The sequence below is a fragment of the Pelodiscus sinensis genome, chromosome 8 (genome assembly GCF_049634645.1).
Source record: "Pelodiscus sinensis isolate JC-2024 chromosome 8, ASM4963464v1, whole genome shotgun sequence".
Taxonomy (NCBI): Eukaryota; Metazoa; Chordata; order Testudines; family Trionychidae; genus Pelodiscus; species Pelodiscus sinensis.
The window spans coordinates 8,038,107-8,045,511 of NC_134718.1; the positions used below are offsets into that span (position 1 = coordinate 8,038,107).

The window sequence follows — 7,405 nt, forward strand, 5'->3', positions numbered from 1 at the left end:
AGTGGTTTGAGGTTCATCTCTTGTATTTTACAGCATTAATACTTTTTTTGTTTCTCCAAATTCTGTTGCTGATGCCATAAAATATTAATGATGATATTTACAAAACCAACCAGTAGTTCAGCATATAAAATTAAGCAGCACTGTGTGTTTCAATGGAATCCATTTGTTACAATCAAACACATGTTCTACATGAAATGTCATTTTCTCTTAATTTTATAGCTGAAGATCCATTTACAAGTGTGCATATGTTTCTCAGAAGATGGCTTCCAGACCAGGCAAGTCACACAAGATCTTATGGATTAAAGTCTCAACATCTCCCTAATAAAGCCTAATATCTTGTATATATCTTCTTATTATATGGTCTTCCCAGATGTCAAAAACGTGATTAGATATGGCTCTGTAAATTGACACACACATCTGTTCTGTCAATTTATTTGCTTTGACATGGTGGCTAGTCAAATTTCCACTTTCTTTTGGAAGTCTTAGATATAATTAGCAACCTCATCCTTACTGATACCTTATAACGGGCTGTCCCATCCTGAAATCTTGCAAGGTGCAAGGTAGCTAATTTAAGAATAACTATAGAAATCAAATAACGCAGGTGTATGTGTTTAAGATATAATTTTCCTTCCTGGGAGCTTCTAATGTTAGGGCATAGCCAAGTACATTCAATAGCCTGTACTCCTATCTGCATTAACACCAGTACATCTGCATGACATGCCACTTGGCCATGTTCCAACTCTTGTAATTTCTTTGCATCTCAGATTGGTGTGTTTCTTAAATGTGCATTTCCACTATGAGAGACTCCCCCAGATCTCATTCTTGTAAAAGGTCAGTTTCTCTTGTGGAGGAAAGCATTAAACACTGAACCTTATAAATCATAATAGCTGGGATTCTTTTTATTTGCTTTTTAAGGTTTACTGTTTAATGCTTTTCTCCACAAAAGAAACTGTTGTCTTTTACAAAAATGAAAACTGAAGGGGTCTCATGGTGGAAATCGTGACTACGGGTTATAAGTCATGATATTTGTGGTTCTTTTTATTTGCCTTTAAGCCGTGCTCATGATTTCAGGGGGAGGGACTTTCCCATGATTCCTGAACGCTGGGGCTGGCAATTCTGCATTTCTTGCTCACAAACCTAAGTGGTGCGTGGTGTGCATATCTGCTCACAAATTTGATTCCTGATTCAGTGTTTTCAATTTGCTGCTATTACCAGAGCAGACATAAAAATCCCTGGACCCAAAGAACCTCAGCATTCAGAGTATTTGAAATCTGGATTCAAATCTGAATCTTGTTGCTCACACTCACCTTTAATTAAAATGAAGGGTTCATACAAAGACACAGGAAAGGGTTCTACCCATTTGCCTTGAAGCTTGTCTAGATGGGAATGTTATTTCCAAGACAGGTTTTTCCACTATAAGTTTACCAGTAAAGGTGAACCTCTCTAGTCCAGCTCCTAACCAATGCCGAACCAGAGAATTTGCTGTGTGTGTGTGTGTGTGTGTGTGTGTGTGTGAGAGAGAGAGAGAGAGAGAGATAATACTGTCTAGGAGCATTACCAACACTTCCACTGCTTACTGGGCTCTTAGAAGATCTGTAGGGGTATATTAGAGCTAAATAACAGCGCAAAACACTGAGAGCCAGGACTTGTGGCTGTAAACAAACTTTATGGGACTGCGGGAAACTTGATCGCACCCATGTTAAGTGGAAATCTAGCTAGCCAAAATCATGCCAGAACACGGATATTGCTGGGCCAGAGAGTGCCAGACTAGAGGGGTTCATCCTTTGTAATTACACTGAAATAGTATGTCCACACCATGTCTTATGCTGGCTAAATCTACTTCTCTTGAGACAGTGGGACTAAGCAACTCTGTGCTTTTTGAAAATAATCCCTCTGCTCTGTCCAGAAATACCATGTTCTGCGGCTAGCTCAGTTTTGTTTGTGGCAGCTTGTGGAATGCTACCTGGGACTTGAGGTCAAAGGCTCATGATTCCTTTCCAGCGATCCTCTAATTCTTCTGATTTTTAGCAGACCAGCACTTTCTCAAATTGCTGTCAGGCAGGATGAAGGAAGCATCACTGAACAAAATCCCAATCATCATTTTTGAGAACAGAGTGATTCAGATGTATGACTGCCAATACACACAGGGAGCTTCGGATAAGTTACTCCAGAATTACCATCAGGCCTTCTGGTCAAGATGACCTTGGAGCAGTTCAGAGTTGATTTACAGAGCAAAGCCTTTTGAAACCTTCCCGGTGCATTCTGCTATCACTGACATCAGTAGTGTTGAGGCTCTAACAAGGCACCACCAATAAAAGCTATTAAAATGGTTCAGTTAAAAACTTTTCCCCATCCTTCTCCAAACTGACTGTAATAGAAGTCCACGAACGACATTAATAGCATAAAGCAAATGAAAGAAATTTTAAAAATTAATGTAGGTTGCCTGGGGTGTTGGCTAGTAACTCTGGAAAGATAAAGATTGCATGAAAAATAATCTGTGGTTTTTGGATTTTGCTTGGTAACTGTGGGGCTGGAATAATGGCCATTCACATTGAGCAATCTTAGGGTACGTCGACGGAGCCATGTAGATTTGTTTGTTTGGCAAAGGGAAATGAAGCCGCAATTTAAATAATCGCAGCTTCATTTAAATTTAAATGGCTGCCGCGCTGAGCCGACAAACAGCTAATCAGCTGTTTGTCGGCTCAGTGCGCTAGTCTGGACGCTCCCCTGCTGACAAAAAAGCCCTTTATCGACCTCCCCGGTAAACCTCATCCTACGAGGCATAACGGAGAGGTCGATAAAGGGCTTTCAGGTCCGAGCGGGAGCGTCCAGACTAGCGCGCTGAGCCGACAAACAGCTGATCAGCGGTTTGTTGGCTCAGCGTGGCAGCCATTTAAATTTAAATGAAGTCGCGATTATTTAAATCGCGGCTTCATTTCCCTTTGCCGATCAGCCTAATCCACATGGCTCCATTGAAGGAGCCATGTAGTTTAGACACACCCTTAGTGATTCTCTCCCCCCCATCCCCCGAAGGTAGAGTGCAGAGGGAGAAAAGTGAACTTAAAATCCAAATCTTCCAGGAGTGTGGCAAGCTAAAAAGCATCTGGAAACCTCTGGGGGAAAATAAGGAGTTATGAATGGAGAATAAAATATTGGTAGCACAAACGGGCTGCGGCGTCTAAAGAGCAGATGGGGAAAATGTTGAGTTTGAAGTTTAAAAGACATGAATATGACTCTTATTCAGTTAAGCAGAGGGAAGTGGTTTGGGCTTCCTTTCCTGGGAGGTTGGCTCCATGAGATGAATTGTCAAGATGTGCTATAAAGGTTTCAGATTTATAAGAGTGGGGCCCACAGAATACTAATGAGCACCTAAAAATAGATCCGAAAGGAAAATATAAACTGACAAACAGAACATCCCTCATAACAATAACTTCATAATCATGTGGCCGTTGCCAAGTGGAGATGGAAGACATGGCATGACAATAAGCTTTTGTTGTTCACATCTGAAAGTTAAAGGAGTCAGAGTGGAAACAGATGTTCTCTTGAACAGTGTGTCAGAATAATTTTAGTATCAGTCAGCTGTCACTAGAGCCGAACAAATAATTTGTAGCTAGACCTGGTTGTTGGTTTGTTTGGTTTTTTTAATGTTATGTCCAAAACCTGCTGTAATTTTTAAACAACTTGATGAAAACAATTTTTTTTGACACTTGACATTTTTCATTTAAAAATTCCAAGCTTCTTCTTTCTTGAATGGTTTATTGCAAACATTACTGCTACCCAGGAAATCTCCATCGGAAAGGGTTTGAGCAATAATTTTGGTCTATAGATTGTTCATGAGTGGTGTTTGAAGATATTCACTATCAACACATTTGAGATGCATTTTGAGATGCATTTGAGAGCCTTTCATTGGATGGGTTGTGGAGGTCACATGTTACTACTTCTGATCTCTCACTGGGTAAGGGTGCCTCCTATATTTTGTTTTCCAGTGAGGATACTTCTGTGTATGAGTTAAGAGAATACTGCCTGCTAATGTTTACTTAAAACTGGCTGCTTCAGCGAGCAGTCCTGGAATCAAACTCATTTACTCAACTATTAATGGGGAGCAAATGCCAAGAGAGAGCAAACACAGCAGAAGCAAGTTCAGCTTTTTATTTGAGTAAACGCTTATGATGAAGCTCAATATGTGTTAACTTGACTCTAGCTCTTATCTACCGAAATATTGATTTACATAGAATACAGCATGAATAGCCAAGAACCCTAGCATGAATCAGGGCTGTCTATTGTGTACTCCCAACCTAGGGCTGATTTTGTATGGTGCTAGTGACTCTGGAGTGACCTTAGGATCCCTTGGTTATGGTGGGTATTAAGACCGCTAAGCGCTTTTTCGGATCAGGCCCTGACAAAAGTGCGTAATGCATGGGAGATTGTGTCCACTGCAGACAGGCACGTCTCTTTGAGAGGCAGGCTACTGTGGGCACTAGTTAGGAAATGTCTTTTAAATCAGTGGTGGAGAAATCGGAATTGAATCTTGTTTGGATTTTTTGCTTAGCGGGTTTTCTGTTTTTGTTCTTATGGGAATATTGATATTTTTCCTTGGGGGTGATATTGGACGGTATGTCTACACTAGCTCGTTAATTTGTTAGGTAGGCAAATGAGGCGACCGGAGTTGCAAACGAAGCCCGGGATTTAAATATCCCAGGTTTTATTTGCATGTTCCCGTCCGGTCACCATTTTAAAATTTCTATAGCCCGAACTCACTGCCGCGCCTCTACACACGGCAGTGAAATGTTAATTCGAACTGAGTCCTTAGTTCGAATTAACTGTTGCTTCTCGTGGAATGAGGAGGAGTAACAGTTAATTCGAACTAAGGACTTAGTTCGAATTAACGTTTCACTGCCGTGTGTAGCCACGCGGCAGTGAGTTCGGGCTAGTGAAATTTCAAAATGGCGACCGGATGGGAACATGCAAATAAAGCCCGGGATATTTAAATCCCAGGCTTCGTTTGCAACTCCGGTCGCCTCATTTGCCTACCTAGCTCGAATTAACGAGCTAGTGTAGACATACCCGGAGAGAGGTGTTTCACCTCCTGAGTAATTTTCTCTGAGAACAGATTTGAAATCTGTGACTGATTTTAAAGAGGACAAATTAAATACAAACTGGCTTATAAAATAATCAATGGCTTGTATTCTCTTTCTGATTGTTCTCGCTTCCCTGCCCAAAATCACATCTTCCTAGGGCCTGAAAACTGAGGCAGAGCTGTGGAAATGAAGGCAAGGATTTGGGATGGATCGCATGGACTCAAATATGAGCCCAACTGTCAAGTGGGACTATCTAAACATAGCTGCAGAGTAGAGTAACACCTGGACACATTGGTGCCACAGGCCTGGGTCTGTGATAACCACTAGTCTCTTCTGCCAATAGCCAACTTCTAAAAGAAGTGAGATTTTTTTTTTTAAAGGAGGAAAGGAATAGAACGAGGTTGCTTGGCAAACTGAAGGAATGTGACTGTTCCAGGGACAGATGGTGGCAAAAAAGTGTTGTGGAGTCACAATTGAAAAGAGGAGCTGTAGCACCAGATCCACAGCAAGTATAAATTAGCATCTTATACAGGAGCACTCTAAAATAGAAGGGTGTGTGTGTGTGTGTGTGTGTGTGTGTGTGTGTGTGTGTGAGAGAGAGAGAAATTAAAACTACGAAGCTAAAACAGGCAGCGTCAGTAGGTAGGGGTCAAGAAAATGTGGAATTGTCTCTGGGTTCTGTAGAACCCATAAAACTTCTTGTGCATTGCAAAGGGTAAACTCAGTGGAGGAAGTTTTACTGGCTAACGCCTATTGGGACCCAGGACTCCAACTTGATGTGATTCCAACAGATGTATGTACATTCCTAACCGTGAACAATTGTCAGAGGTCTTGCAAAGCATGAAAGTTTCCTGTACATAAGCTCTTCACACCAAAGAATGGGACAGCTGGGCACCCCTTGAGAGCGGAGCTATCTCTGGTCCACATGGGCAAATTAACAGTGGGCAAGTGAGCTTTGACATGCTTTAAAATCCCACTGCGGGCAGGTGGGAGTTCAAGGGGAATGCAGTGCAGCTCTGAATATAGGCTGTTAGGTCTGTCAAACAGAAGAATAGTCACCCTGGCTTGGCTTGGCTCCAGATAGCTAGCACTGTGAAAGGGAGCTGAGCTCCCTTTATTAAACCAGAGCAATACATCGAATACAGATGTGGTGATGCGAGTTCTATCGTTAAATAGATCCTCATCCATCAGCGATCATCAGTGTGAATTCTGGGTACCGTAGGTGAAGAGCAAAGGTATCCTTTTATTGCAAGTTGTACACCAAAGAGTTACAGTGGGAAGGGCTGATTAAGCCTGCTCTTTGGATCCATCTCATGCTGATGTATTACAGCCCTTGGTTGTATTTAATGTTCTAGCAGCATGGTGTATTCTGGCGAAGGACCCAGGTTGTTCGCAAAAGAGGAGCAGCAAAAGCAATCACACCATGTTCAAAGAAAACCCCGATAGAGGTGACAAAGAGTCCTGTAGCACTTTATAGACTAACAGATGTATTGGAGCATAAGCTTTCGTGGGCAAAGACCCACTTTGTCAGATGCATGTCACCAAGAGAGGTGTCCTTCCTACAGCAGCACTGAAAACATCCAGGAGAGATGGATATTGGCCATGTTCTTGTAGCTGGTTTGGTTCACCAGTGTGAGAGAGACCAAGTGGGTGAGGTAATGTCTTGGATTAAACCAACTTCTCCTGGTGGAAGGGGCATGCTTTCAATCTTCAGACTCCTTCCTTCAGTCTGGAGAAGGTAAATTCAGTGGCCAAGCTGAATACCAGGTGGGACATGTTAAGCAGAAGGGGTTCACCCGTGCTGTAGGAGATGACTTAAAATCAACTGGGCGGTTAAGCATTAGCAGGCACTATGTACGATGTGTTACCCATTGCTGTGCATGAGCCACAAAACCGGTGTCTTTAAGTCGTGTCCAGCAGAGTTATGAATTTAATTCCCAAGCTTGTCTTTTGAAGGTGCTGTGCAGGTGTCTTTTGAGTAGGGTGACTGAGCCCCTGTTAAAAAGAACTACCGAGTCGCTGGAGTCTTTTTATTTACCTTCGTATCTTTAAAGCTCATGCAGGGAGAGGTCTCTCTCTCTCTCTCTCTCTCTCTCTCTCTCTCCCCCCCTCCCTACAACTCTCTCAGATGGTGGTGGGGGTGACTGGCCAACTTGACCCAAACACCCTTTCCCAGTGCTCCCCCTGGGTGCCCGCCCAGCCAGAGGCGGTTGGGGAAGGAAGGAGCCTGCCAGCCAGGCTGTTGGTGAGCTGAATGATCTAGTCAGCGGCTGGTGTTCTGCACAGCTCCGGGATGGTAAGTCCAAAGCAGAGAGTGAAGAGCTACA

General features: G+C 42.8%; 1 protein-coding gene across 1 annotated transcript in view; it reads right to left on the bottom strand.

The window, feature by feature from the left end:
* LOC102452319 (dual specificity phosphatase 29) overlaps positions 1-7,405 on the bottom strand; it is an 81,390-nt gene that overhangs the window by 50,877 nt on the left and 23,108 nt on the right. The gene's annotated exons all lie outside the window — the stretch shown is intronic.